We start from the raw sequence: 15,413 nt of genomic DNA, 5'->3' as shown, positions 1-15,413 counted from the left end.
ATAAAATGCAGCTCCATTTTCCCCATTGATTTCAACTGTGTCATAGACAACTCGCTGAAAATTATGTGACATCATTTCACAGCTGCTCATTTCATTATCTGAATAAAATCAATTTAAATTTCATATTTAGGTCAACAGTTCCAAAGAACAGAAATGTTGGAAGACAGAAAATGAGATAAATAAAATTTGATTTAGAATATCTTCCTATAATTACTGATGGAAGATCTACAACATTTTATTTGATGTTTTGGGAATGCCTTCATTTTATTTTGTTACAGTCATTTCAATACAGCAGAAGTGGTCATGCGTAGCATACCTTTTATATAGGAAATCAGTAACATATTTCACTTCTGCTTATGTAGAACTTTTAGCCTTCTGAAATAAAAAGTTTAAAACACAAGCTGGCCATGATGGAGCACAATGTTATATTAACACCTAGGCAATCTAGATCTTCACCCTCTACCCTGTCGACCCCACCAAGGCAGAGTACTGTATTAGTGTAGTCTGCAATGCCCTTCCTGAATAAAAGCATAGTAGCATGGCTCTTGTACCTGGATAGTTACCTTAGCAGACAGTCCATCAGTCATCCAAGGCATGGATACGTAGGTTCCTTCTCCATGCATATTCCACTCACTTTTCTGACTCTGTCTTTGTTTACAGGTACAAAACGTAGCTCACTTCCAGCTCATCGATGCGATAAGTTGCTGCAGCACTGGAGGCACAGATTCAGTGATGTCCGTTACTTACCTAGTATAAAAGATCACCCATACCATGAGCTTTGTCAGCCCTCAGTTTGCACAATTCTTTATCAGCTTTTCTTCATCCCTAGAACGTCCTGACCTGTCCAATATTCCCAACCACCAGCACCACCTCCAACTGCTGCTTCCCATACTGATTAAGGGGACTGACACTTCTGTTTAAACAAATACAAACTGCTAACTTCAAAAAAGAGAGTATTCTTTCATTTGTTAACCTTGAGATCCACTATATACATGTGACAGGTACTATTTGTTTCTCTTCTTACTGATGTGCCAGTAAAATGCCTTGTACCCTTTTCCATAATCACCCCAAACCTTTTGTCTGCTGTTGATATTGCATTTATCACAGCCTTTGCATTGTAATGCCTACCTTAAATATATTTATAGCAATTAGTTCCTTCCATATTCACCCTTATCCTTTGACACACTGCACATTTAGCACAGAGTGTTGTTACCATCTTTCTTGGCAACTAAAACAGACTCATATCGTCTACTTAGAGGTGATCTCTGCTTGACTTATAATGCCATGTCTGACCCAGTTTTGTTAGAAATGCTACATCTAAAGAAACCCCAAGCCCTCCGCACCACACACTCCAGAGACCTCAACCTCATTCCCACAATCAACAGAAAATGCTGGAGAGACAGGTTCATAACCTAGAGACTGCCCATGCTCTGGAATAGACTTCCCATACATGTTAGGCAGAACACCTCACTGGCCCTCTTCAAGATAGATGATGAGTGGATGGGAAATAAAAATTTCATCCTGGGGATCACACTCCAGTGGCTCTACTTGACAGAGGCACTGGGAACGAAAGTCGGGCAGCAAGATTCCAGGGCACTTCTATGGGCTAGGCTTGTAAAGGCTCCAGGTCCATTAGCCTAGTACACACCTATGAACCAACAAACTATGTGTGCTTTTATTTTGTCAGCCTTTCCTATTCTCCTGACCAATAAAGCCACTATTCCACAACTGTGGTGTTGATATTTAACCACAGAGGTCTTCATCTAAGTTTGTGATTTTCTCCCACCTCAATCTTTCAAACATTTCTTTTGTCAGCTTCTTAAAGTCACCCCCATAGCTCCCTATCTTGTTCTCTTACACTGTCCTTGTACTTGAAATTACCTTTCTACCTCTCTGTCCTACATCTTCTTCACTTAAATGTCTTCTGCTTTTCTGTACATGTGCCTAAGCCACCATGATCTGTTCTCTTTGATCTTTTCTGTAATTGGTGGTACTTTGGCTTCTGCTCTCCTGCCCCTCCTCCTTCTGCCCCACAGTGTGCATCCCACCACCCTTCTCAGGTACTTCATTTCCATCACCTCTAGCTTCATCTGCTCTGCCTTTACTGTCCAGGTTTCTGTACCATACAGTAGTACTGGTTGCACCACTGTTTTGTACACCTTACTTTTCAGCTTCTTTGGCATTCTTCTGTTATATACTACCCCTGACACTCTATGCCAGTTGGCTGCAGACCCCTTGATTCTAGCTTTGACCTCTTCATTCACACTTCCCTTCTTCTCAACCAGCCCTCCCAGATGCTCGAACCTATTAACCTGTTGTACTATTTTCACTTATACCTCAATTATCAGCTTTTTATGATTTCCCCAGTTTGCTGTCATTACCACTGTGTTATCTGTACTCAATTTCATGCCATGTGCCTTCAGTTTGGCATTCCATTCCCCTATCCTTTGCTGAAGTTCTTGCCCAGAATCTGCATGTGATGCCACATTGTCTACATACAGCAACTTTGTTGATGAGTTCCCTGAGACCTGTTTGCGAATGTAGTTCATCACCAGTATGAACAACAGTGGGCTCAAAACTAAACCCTTTTACACATCCACTCCCACTGGGAATCCCTCTGTGAGACCAATCGCTGTTCGGAATTGACTCATTGGTCCTTGTACATAGCCTGCACCAATTCTACCAATGATTCTGGGACTTTGAACCACTGCAGTATTGCCCAAATCAATTTTCATCGGACCTTGTCTTTGTCTGTGTGCAATACAATTGACATAGGATCACATCCTTAAGGGTGCATACTACAGTTTCCAGAACCAAGCCTACCAAGGCTGCATCTGTGCTAATTCTGTTTATTTAAGGTTAATGGATTGTACACTTTTTTTCTTCTTCAGTCATATTAACATTTCCCGTTACTATGAGTCATGTCTTATTACTCTCTCCAGTTTCTTTGGACTCTTGTGTTTTCTTTTCCTCCTCCTGCGATGCAGTTATCATACACAGCACAACAGTCCGTTACCTACCATTTCCTTTAAAACAGCAGAACTGTTATTCATTTTCTTACTAGATCATTGACTTCATTTGTCATACCTCCAGCATGTGTTCCATATTCAGATATAGTGTTCCAGTTCTCTCTGCCCTCCTTTCTTGTCCCTCACGAGCATCTCCTAACCTAGCATCTCTAACTCCAACACTATGTGCTCTATTTTCTATGGTTCCATAAATCCAGAGACAATGACAGTCCCTAACAATATCAAAGCTTGCCTGTCACTAACATTTAACAGCAAAGATTCATAATACTGGCAAGAGCATCTCATGCTCCCTTCTTGTAAACCTATTCTCCGAATTTCCCTTGTTCTATAACACTTTTCCTTATCATTGTCAATCTGGCATTGATTTCTATAAACCATATGGTAGTTAAGCAAAGCATCTGTCTTTGTAAAGCTTTGCACTAGAAATAAAAGGTATCTATGATATGCTAGCAGAAAATAAGGGGATCCTGTAAATAATTAGCTATTAGTTTTTAACCAACATGAGGATAAGACAATAATACGCACATACCGTTGAACAGGTATTGATTTCTTTAATATACTCTAGTGCAGGTAATAATGCCAGCTGAGCATCAGAAACTACTACTGCTTAATAAGGGTAAAATACTTTACACATTTTAGTGCAACATATAACAATGGGGCTGGTAACTGAATTGTTGACACTGTCACAACAACAAATATCTTACTAATGATATGTTACATTTAATATTTACAACAAACAGAAATAATGGGACTTTGTTATTAAATCTCTCGGTAACGTATCGCTCATTAGTCTACAACCTATAATGCTATTCTAGGACAAAAGCATACCTTTGAACCCCTAATGCTGAGATAGCAGCAGCTTACCAGAAAGGGTGGTTTAGTGAGCCATACTTGACCTGCCATTAAGTCTCAGTGGGATTATTGGATTTCTTTGTTATATGGTAAAATACAGTATCAATTTTATATGTTCACTAACTGTGCTCATCTGCAGTTTGTACTCTGTGGACTAGACACAATTATAGGTTCATAGGTAACTACTAGGCTAAGAGTACGAGAGGGCCTTTTAAGATTAGCCATGCTTCTCAAAGCTGAGATTCAAACCATGTACCTTGTGTGTCTATAAGGTAAACACCTTAATCATTATGCCAATCCCAGTCCTTCTATTTCAAAATGTTAACAATGAATATTAAGTTAGAGTGTGCAGTACTGTTTGAAAATTAAATTAATTTCTGTCTGTTTTAACAAAGGTTTTAGACACAGCTGTTGCAAATAAGGAAGCCAAAGATGTAGGTTTATTGATACTAAATTAGTACTGATGTGTGGAAGCTTATCTTGTTACACAGACAATGCACTCAAGAATCTAAAATACATGTCATTTTAATGAGATATGATATGAAATGAAGCATCTTTCAATAAATGAGCTTCTATGCAGGGAGATACAAAATGTCTCATTTAATGCTATCGCAGTTTCGCTAATCTAAATGAACTTCTGATTTAGTCCAGTGCTAAGAACATGTAAAACACACTCAGCTCACCTTAGCATCAGTATCATACAACTCACTGCACCTTCAAGATAGTGACACACTGCACAGTAGAGTCAGCTACACGCCTTAAACAGCAACCAGTGACAAATATGTCTTTATATTGACTATCCACTCCAGGTTAATTCAGGACCCAACACGATCTGCATTCTTCAAAAACATCACTTTCCTACTAGCACATGTCAGTGTTACACTAAATGAATTCAGTTCTTCCACTGTTTACTGAAAACTAGCTGTTAATTATTCAGACAAGATTTAGGACATTCATTTTAGGGCTCAGTGAAAACAAGATATTCAAGTCCAAATAGTCAAAAATCAAAATACTTAAGAAAAAAAAAATAAATAAATATTCCATTTAAAATGTGATTGAAAGTACATAAAACAGAAAAGTACATATTTATTCACATATTTATTTTGTAAGGTAAAATATTTGGACTGTCAGAGAGGACACAACCCATCAGATACAAATTACAACCATAAGGTCAAACTAATCCTAAACTTAAATGCAACCCTAATTAATAACTTAGATATAAGCCAAGCCCTGATTCTAACTAAAAGTGAAACCTCAGTCACAAACCAGAAGTCTTGCACTTAATTTGTTGACATGGACAAGGAGTACAATAATCATAAATAACCAAATGGTGTTTCATGCCATAAAACATTTCTGCTGATCTACAGTCAATGCGTTGTTCACACACATCAGATCTGATCATAAGGACTGTACAATAATAAGTAACCTGTCATACCCGGAAATCTGGAAAATACTTCTGATCCAGCACTAACTTTGAATTAGTGAGATCCAGCACTAACTTTGCATTAGTGACTGGTATAAACTTACTTGAAATCAGCTCAAAGTGCAAGTGGAATGTTAAAACATTTCAGTTAAGGTAGACAATTGCTTTCATACAGCCTTTCTGTGAAGTTCTGCATTGAAGCTAGTGAACAACAGATATGAGCGAGATTCTCTGGATCACTATATTGTGGGAACACAATCTGTGCTGACTATATTACTATTATTATAATTTTATTTGAGTGTTGCTGTATTCTACTGCTCAAGCAATTGAAAAAAGTCTTTGCTCACTTAACAGATTGTAGGTTACTGTCTCTGTATTAGGGTCACATGTTAGCTCCTCCTTCTCTGATAACAGTAAAACTACCCCTTGCATAAATCTCTCGCCTAATGCTCCAGCATTCACACAAAATGTGTCATAATCTTTTGCATGAAATGTAAGGCAGGTGGGAATGGTAAACACAAAGCAGACTTGTGTTCACAGTGATGCAGTAATCGCAGTTCCTTTGCAGAAACAAGGGATCATATATTAAAAATCTGCATGTGCATTACTTTCTTGTAAGTCTTTACTGACAATTACTAACCGTTAACCCTCCACCGCATGTTGAGGTTCAGTATGCTGATATATTAGGTTTCTATAAAAGGTCACCAATATTCAGTGGACTGCAAACCGTGCTGCTCCTTTTATGTGATACAACATATACCCCAGAGAGTCAGAGTTGTACGATCAGAGTATCACTGTCCAGCTGCATTTCAGAATCCTCAGTCTACTTTCCACATGTGGGTCATGGAGGTCACATACAGAAATCCTGCATCAACCATGTCTGTCCGGTGACACTGTGATTTATGAACTTGCTTCTGAGTCACCTGGTTCGTTTAATAAGAGTCAAAGCAAGCTATAATGACACAGACAAGACAACAAAAATTGACTGTATATGTACACAGTAAAAATAATCTTTTCACAAATACGCAGGCTTAAAAAAGAAACATGGTAAACACACATTTTGTGAATTCCTTTATAATGATGGACTGAGCTTCTTAGAGTTTCAGTTATACCATTTTTTACTTTTTTTTTTTCTTGGCAGAAGACGGACCTTTTAACACCTAGGATCCCATGACTAGGGTTTTCTTCCAGGACAAATCAGCAAAAATTTTTCCTGTCAGGGCTTTGATCACAGGGTCAACAGCATTTACCATTTACTAAGAGAAACGGAACATTTTCTCAGCTGCTAGTCACAGCTATAATGCTGTAGAGTCAGACAGTGAATCATTCCTGCTCTTCTACCAGTCTTTTGTGCAGTGATGTTGACCTTTAAAGGAGCACCACACACTGATTTTCAGAGGTGAACTCTGCTTTTTTGTGAAACATACCTTGAACACAATTGTCTAGTGCTCCTCCTTGAAAAACTAGATGCCATTGGATTATGTCCTGTTAAGGGCCTGAAATGTATCTGAATTTGTATTAACACATGCACATTCACATGTATATACACATAGATACATGCATCTTTAATGGAGCAGCAGTAATTAACATTTCTCCTTCTGAGATTCTTGAGAGGTCTAAGGTCTGAGTGTCACTAAACTGGCAATAAGCACAGATGAAATGCAACAAGTCTATGAGATGTACTCATTCAGTATATTCTTCTAAAGCAGCTATGAGACTTACTAGGGAAATACCATCCTATTAAAACTCTAAGTAAAACAGGATAACCACATCTGCATCTGTTTGAATACAGATCCCCTAGAAAGCTAGAGCCTGAGCTTAAAGTCCTTGAAGCAGTCACCACAACAGATTTTGCATTGGTTTGAGAGCCAGGTTTCAGCCTTAATGGATGTCCCCCTTTCCCAGATGTCTGTGTGACTATAGAGTTTGGTATGTTTAAGAAGGTGGTTATCACTGTCATCATCAATATTCTGTTTCCCATTTTGACAGGGGTTAGAATGTCACATTAGTCAACGTTAACAGATCACCTGGATGTGCAGTTCCAAACCTACGGGTTGTTGTGGAGTTCACTCCCATGCCAAAACAATATTTTATGGGTCTATATCACAACGTCAAACTAACAAAAGTTCGATCGTTGTAATATCGAGCCGTAAAGTCCAAAACCCAACAAAACCGAAAACACAGAACAGCGATTTTTTTCCCACAGTTCCGTGACAAAAAAAAAAAATTTACCTTAAACTAAAGTGGGGGGCTTCGCCCCCCACACCACACCTACTTAAATATACCAACTCTGAGATTTGCACCACGGTAGAGAAAATAGCAAAGCCCCAAAAATGGCCCACCAATTTTTTTTCCTTGGGGAAAAAAGTCGATGTGCCGTGGCTTCGCTATTTTCAACTTTCAGAATTTAGAGTTCAATATTACAATGTTCAAACTTGTTTTCATTCGACGTTGTGATATAGACCCTATTTTATTGACTTCCCTAACATTCAGCAGGTGTGCATTTTGGGAAGATGACCTGGATGGTATATGTGAAGGAAGCTGGATTGAAGTTCTTGTAGCTGATCTGTTACATTCTGATAGATGATAAGTCAGAACCAACAGCTACACTGATAGAAATACACTAATCATAACAATAGAAACTATAGTAATAACGTTTGTGAATAATCTCAGAATTGTGTCAAGCAAATGAATTTCGGAACAGTGAATCCATAACAAATGAAGCAAGCACATCAAAGTAACTACAACCAGCAGGAAACACCACTAGTGAAACATTACAAAGAAACAGATTGATAAACCATGCTTTTTGCAAGAAGACAAGTCCCTTGCACCACACGTGTCAAAGACTCACCCCATCATCCTTCCTTACATATTCTGTACTTTCACAAAACTCGAGAGAAAGGATAAAAAAGCTTTGTAATCCCAAACTACAGCACTGCATTACTGAAAGTAGTTTGCATTCAGTGCATTAAATAATATTAATTCTGACTCCGTCCATCTCCAGTTATGCAGTTTTTGCTCTATGTATGTCTGGAGCTTTTCTCCCCAGGCCTTGGCTGAAAAAGGATTTATGTATCCAGTCGGACTATCCTGGTAAACAAATGTAAAATAAATAAATAAATCATACAGAGCCCATTAAGCCAAGCAATACAGATGATTGTCATTCTTCAATAAATTACAATTTCACACAAAAGTATAAAGAGAAGCGACAGTCACCATGCATTTTATTCTATGAGATCCCACATAACAGGTTTCCCAGAAAGTGGCAGTTATTAAATTGCATAATCCTGGATAAGAATATATTTTAGCCAGGCAGGAGGACTACATTCCTAATAAAACCTCTCTATAGAATGTGGTATTCAACCAATATTATTCTTGTTTTCAGGAAACATGCTTTTAACTTTAAGAAGATGACTAAAACAACACTTATAGATTTAATATAAAAATCTAACACATACATTAAGGTGTTGGGTAAAAATATAAACTTTATATTCTGCAATAACTTTGTTATAATATTTGGTTTTACCCTTCAGGTCTTTCATTAATTTAGTTCCTAAACTAACTAAGGACAACATATATGTATTTTCATAGATTGACTGCAGTCTTATAGGAGTGTCTGACTGTGATTTTCTTGTTAATAATTCTCATGGATTACATTTCTGTAGCTTTGATCACAAAACGACTAGCCTAAGCCTGGAATAAAAGAAACTAGTAATTTGACACATGTTTATGTAGGTGTTTACTTAGTAAACAGTAATTTGACACATGTTTATGTAGGTGTTTACTTAGTAAACAACAGTAATTTGACATGTTTATGTAGGTGTTTACTTAGTAAACAACATGCACATAGCCCTGTACTGTTCATGCCCAATGAAAATGGATAAGCTTTCTTAATTTTTTTATATAAAATGTCAGAAAGTAAAATATAATACAATGAGAAGTCAATTTGAGAATTAACAGCCATATTTCAAAATATTTATGGCCAACTTTATAAAGGTGAATAAGAGTGTAATCTTTTGGCATTTAGAGACAACCCTACTGCAATGCACTGCATCAAAACGGGCCATCTCTGCAGCCATGCTAAATGCTAGTGAGGCAGACTGGGGGAGAGGCATATGCCAATTAGACATCTGATCTTCCTTCAGAACGGTCTCCAGAAAGACATCTACTCAGCTGAGTGAATAGAATCACTTGGCCAAGTAGATTAGGAGACCTGCTCAGCTTTGTAGAGTAGCATGGCCTCTCCTTGCACCTTGTGCTAGTGAGCATGATCAAAAGGACATGTTTATCTACCATGGTAGAGTTTAGTGCCAGAGTAGTATTAGGACATACGTATGCTTGTGCATATCATGGACTACATGAGTGAGTGTATGTGTGAGCAGGCATCTGGCCAGATAGTGAAAGTACAGGGGTTATGGAGGAATAGGTGAGTGTGTCTGAGTGCAACTGGAGGTGATAATGCTGTGTGTGTGTATATGAATGGCATGAATATGATTTTGTGTGTGTGTGTGTGGGATGACTGCCGCACTTCCCCTAACCCCTTCACAAGTGAGCAATGCATCCATTATTGAGTGGGGGGACTGCTACACATCAGAGATAATGCCATATTATTAGTTGGCAGAGGATGGGCAGTAGCCACCAAGGATACTTGATTACTAACATATGGGTCAGGGATGTGAGCACTGGCAAGCAGATATATATGATTACGAATATGTGGGTCAGGGGGAAGGTTACTAGACACCCAGGATACTTGTTTAACATTTGGGCTGGGGGAAAAAGACAGACACCAGGAATACTGTACATAGCATGCCTCAAAGGCACATAATGAAGAAAAAATAAAGAAACGCACACTAGATAAGAGGGACAATAGTATGCAGCATGCCGGAGAGACACTGAAAGGGAGTTACAACCTGTACCCCTGACACAATATACCATAAGACTGGCCTTCTATTCTAAAGGACGAGTTAATGCAGCAAAGGTTTCCTGGTATATGTGAAGGATGCACTAGCCTGGATGCATTGAAGGATATGATGTATGAAACTGGAATGCCTGGCATTAATGGCTGACTGAAATGTTCTGTGATTTGCAAGGTCAGGAAAAGAAGACATCACATGTGTTCAGGCAATGAAGGGACATGTATGGGATCTGCAGTGCAAGTGTGTTTATTGTATTGGGGACAGAAAATGAGGAGTGTACCTCTGTTTACACAACGTATCTGCCAACATGGTCAACTAGTGCAGGAAGTGCTAATCTGCACTCTGCATTAGTTAACTATGATTCTGAGACATTCAAATAAGTTAATAATGAGGTATTTCCTCAATGTGAGCAATGGTGTCTCTGAATCATCAATTGCTGCAGTGCAGAAACAGGGCCTTTTAAATACAGACAGTAAGAGGTTCTTTATAAATCCTCTGGATGACGGGTAACACTTTAATCTGAAGTAAAGATATCTCAGTGATGCAGGGAAGTACATTTCAAGGAATCATTTACACTCGGCTTTTCACAGACATTCCTAGAACTAGAACCTAGTTCTCTTTCCTCCCCTTAAACTCTTATCTAACTCTGAGCACAATCTAACTTTACTTAAATGTAAATCTTGTAAATATCACAACTGTACAGCTTACTAATAACCTCTACCACCTTCTCTCCGTTTCTCTTCTTAATCTTTTTCACCCTCACAATTAAGTTTCCATTGCCTTCCTAAATTTTAGATAACATATAATCAAGGAAATTATTCCTGTTCTTTAGCTTAAAATAGAATTGTAACTGTGACTTCTCTAGTGATTTATCTGTACACTATGTAATGCCATCCTAAATATTTTGATACTATGTAACCAAATAATTTGGTTTTTGTTCTCTAGAACAAAATGATATTTTAATTGTGTTTTCTTTACTATGATTGCATCTTTGAATACACTATGTAATGCTGAGCTTTTCTCCTCGGGCCTCCATTGAAAACAGGCTCCCTGAGCCCAGTGGACCTCCCCGGTCATCAAATTGGAAATAAATAAATAAATTACATTCTTCCTCATAAGTAGATATTAACAACATAAACCTCTATTCAAAACAATCAAAATACACAAAGAAGCTGTGCTTGCTGTATATCTATATAAGAATTCAGAAAGAGTGAATGGTATTAAATATGTCTGTGCTACTGAAGCCTATGGAGACGTGAATTTTAACTATGCTTTTCAGATTGCTAAAGTCTGTGCTTACTCAATACACCTTCACATCACATAAAATATGGAAGGATGGTGACAAGGTTAGATACAACCTTTCAGAGGAAAACTACTAGTAATGAATATGCACAACATTTATAGGATACAGAGATGGCAGACTGCTTTAGGAATATGTATATATTTTTGCAGGTTCCCTATTGAAATGTTGGGCCTCAAAATACCAAGCACAAGTAAAAAAAAAAAAGAATGAAAACTTACGAAAGAGCAAATCTTGAAAACTGCATCCCCTCCAGTGCCATTAAAATTCTGCAAATACAAGAGTGACACTTGGTAAATATCATTGTCCTCTAATATGTCTTCAGTAACTAATGATAGAGGGACCCATAGCAGTCAAAAAACCTTATTCTGTTAATATGCCCACACATGTACTTATGAAGCACTCAGTAGACTCAACGGCTACTAAGCTGACCTTTAAAACTATACGCCTTATGCAAAACAAAAAGTATAACACAGAGTCAATAAACTGTTATTTCAGGTATTCTAAGATGAACAGACTGAATGTTAAAATACAGCTTCACTTGAAGTGCAATTTAAAGTGTGTTTTGTGTTCTCCACAGTGAATGACACAAATCAGTGGAGAAATATGGTGAGGGCAGAGGAAGAAGGAGAATGAAAATAGGAAAGCTACCAGGAAATATGCACAAGTCTTACAGCAGAAAGAACCTGCTTAGCGCTACCAGGAAATATGCACAAGTCTTACAGCAGAAAGAACCTGCTTAGCGCTACCAGGAAATATGCGCAAGTCTAACAGCAGAAAGAACCTGCTTAGCGCTACCAGGAAATATGCGCAAGTTTTACAGCAGAAAGAACCTGCTTAGCGCTACCAGGAAATACGCGCAAGTCTTACAGCAGAAAGAACCTGCTTAGCGCTATCAGGAAATACGCGCAAGTCTTACAGCACAAAGAACTTGCTTAGCGCTACCAGGAAATACGCGCAAGCCTTACAGCAGAAAGAACCTGCTTAGCGCTACCAGGAAATACGCGCAAGCCTTACAGCAGAAAGAACCTGCTTAGCGCTACCAGGAAATACGCGCAAGCCTTACAGCAGAAAGAACCTGCTTAGCGCTACCAGGAAATACGCACACGTCTTACAGCAGAAAGAATCTGCTTAGCACTACCAGGAAATACGCACAAGTCTTACGGCAGAACGAATCTGCTTAGCGCTACCAGGAAATACGCGCAAGTCTTACGGCAGAAAGAATCTGCTTAGCGCTACCAGGAAATACGCACAAGTCTTACGGCAGAAAGAACCTGCTTAGCGCTACCAGGAAATACGCACAAGTCTTACGGCAGAAAGAACCTGCTTAGCACTACCAGGAAATACGCACAAGTCTTACAGCAGAAAGAACCTGCTTAGCGCTACCAGGAAATATGCACAAGTCTTTCAGCAGAAAGAATCTGCTTCGGAGGAGTAGATGGCGATGGAACTGTGTAGGAACCTATCATGTTATGTTCCAATCTCTAGGATGCACCCAGAAAACTTTTTGTTCAGTACACTTTATGCAGTGCATCTACCCTCTTAAAATTAGACTCTGACATTATGAGCCCTTAGCATCACATAAAATGCTGTGTGAAGTTAAAAATGCCAGGGCAGTACAGTAATATGGCACTAGTACGTAAATGTAGTAATACAAGTCACCAACTACTGATAACGTTTGAAGCTTATTTATTTTCAGCAACCCCTTATGATGAAAAAACAATGGCATACAAACAAGAGACAGATAAAACTGAATGAAAACAATATGCAATTTTGGAAGCACAAAACAGAGATCAATCCAAATAAGTAACCGGATGAACTATAAAGAAAAGATAACATGGCGCTAGCATATGGGGAAACAAAATTTCCATTCACTATTATGTTGTTACTCACAAGATATACATGTGATGGGAAAACATTCTAATACATGTAATATTTCTGTGTCTAAGTTGCAGAACTCCTACTCTAAAATCAGGATGAAACTTAAAAGTCCTGCTCAGCAATGCTGCCCTGCCTGCAACTGCACTAAAATAGTGACATAACTTGACAAATTCACCTTATAATTAAGTAGTACATTCCTATTTTTCCTTTCAAAATATCTACCACAGAACAATTGTTGCCCCATCAATATTATGATCTTGTGCTTCTGTTTCAAATGGATATATACTCATCAGCTTTTATTCATCAATTTCAATCTGACTTGCCTTTATCCAAATTCACCCCACTTTAGTAGGCATGCAAATTCTCAGTAGCCACAATTTGTTGTTGCTCGTAACTTTTTTGACAAATTCAGTCCCATTAAAAAACAAATAAAAAAGACAAAAATAATAATAAAAAAAAGCGATGGTAATGTATGTCAGTCCTTTATGCCAGTATTGAGTTCACAGCTATCAATGAATCAGGGACAGATCTTAACATAATCAGGGACAAATCCAGCAATAATCGGGGGCACACTTAAAATATTAGCACTATTCACCTGAGAAACAGAATAAGAGAATGTGAATTAATATACATTTTCTGAAGTAAAGGAAGTCTAAACCTAAATGTTTTTTTATATAGCAAGTGGAATTCAAAACTTTTTATCCAAAAGTCACTAGTTTTATAAGGGAGATAGAAGGAACAGACCTAAAATTTGAATAAAAATCAGGGCCGGTTGGGAGGTGTGGTTGGGGCATATGGAACACATTGGCTGCATTATCAAGCCACTTCTTATTAATAAACAAATCAATACTTCCAGTTATTTGCAATGTAATTCTCCTACCAACTGTCGTGCATCTGCCCGCTTACATATTTTTATTTATCTATTTTCTTTTTTTTTTTTTTTTTATTTTAACATGATACAGCAGTGATCGACTAGGACCATTTTCAGCCTCAGCTTGTGACACACAATAAGGAAAATGAGTCATATATTCACAAATTACTTACTGGCATGCAATAATATGCTGGTGTACACTGGATACAACTGAGTCAGTAGTTTGGCAAGTTGTATAGTACACAAAGCTGTACAGAGATCTTTCTAAATGGAGGGTTGATAGTTATTTACAATATTTAGCATATAAAGAAAATATACAAATTTTTATTACATATTCTGCTTTACCCTCATACTAGGGAGTAATGACTTCAGGGTGAAAACAATTGTTCGGTGGTAGATATTTTAAAAGGAAAAAGGGAACGGTGTTTCTTAATTATATGGTGAACATGTCACGTTATGCTAACTTGAAGCTTTTGATTGGAGATCGCTGTATAGCAAGAATCAGGAAATTTACCTTTTCTTTACTGTAGTGCGATCTTTGAGTTGGTACATATAATTTGCTGAGGGGGGTGTGGAGGGTGCAGCCCCCTACATGGGGGGTTGCAGGAGGGCTTCTCCCCCTGCATAAACATAAAAAAGTAGATTTTTGTGGGGTTTTATTTTTAATGTTCGAGTTTTCAGAAACTCAATCATATAATCTCGTCTGTATGAATTTCAACTTTCTGAAAACTCGATCATCTGACATACATCCATTATACACACAGACATAAAAAATATGCATGTGTGTGTGTGTCAGAATCAAACCTGTACCTTGCATCCGTAAAGTAAAGACCTTAATTATTATATGCCAAACCCTCTCCCTATATGACAGCATTTTCAATGACCAGAAGCCTTTTACCAATCAATGTGACACTGATCACAAATCATTGATTAATATTGCATGATTCTCTAGATCTGGGATAGGTGAACTTGACCCATCCTGCTGGACTTGCGTTAAACATTTGCTGAGGTGAGTTTAACGGATTTGTTTCATATGAGATGTGAAATGATGCTTTCCAGCACAACAAAAATATGTTTGTGTAAAATTTAAATGTCTTTTAGTCATTGTCATGCTAGCTCCTGACAAGTCAAACTAAAAAAG

The 15,413-nt window shown here is 37.9% G+C and overlaps 1 protein-coding gene across 3 annotated transcripts in view; it reads right to left on the bottom strand.

The window, feature by feature from the left end:
- Positions 1–15,413, bottom strand: part of TENM1 (teneurin transmembrane protein 1) — a 3,721,864-nt gene that overhangs the window by 3,043,228 nt on the left and 663,223 nt on the right. The gene's annotated exons all lie outside the window — the stretch shown is intronic.

The sequence above is a fragment of the Protopterus annectens genome, chromosome 13.part0 (genome assembly GCF_019279795.1).
Source record: "Protopterus annectens isolate FY-2018-M chromosome 13.part0, PAN1.0, whole genome shotgun sequence".
NCBI lineage: Eukaryota > Metazoa > Chordata > Ceratodontiformes > Protopteridae > Protopterus > Protopterus annectens.
This window is presented reverse-complemented; position numbering and strand designations above follow the sequence as displayed.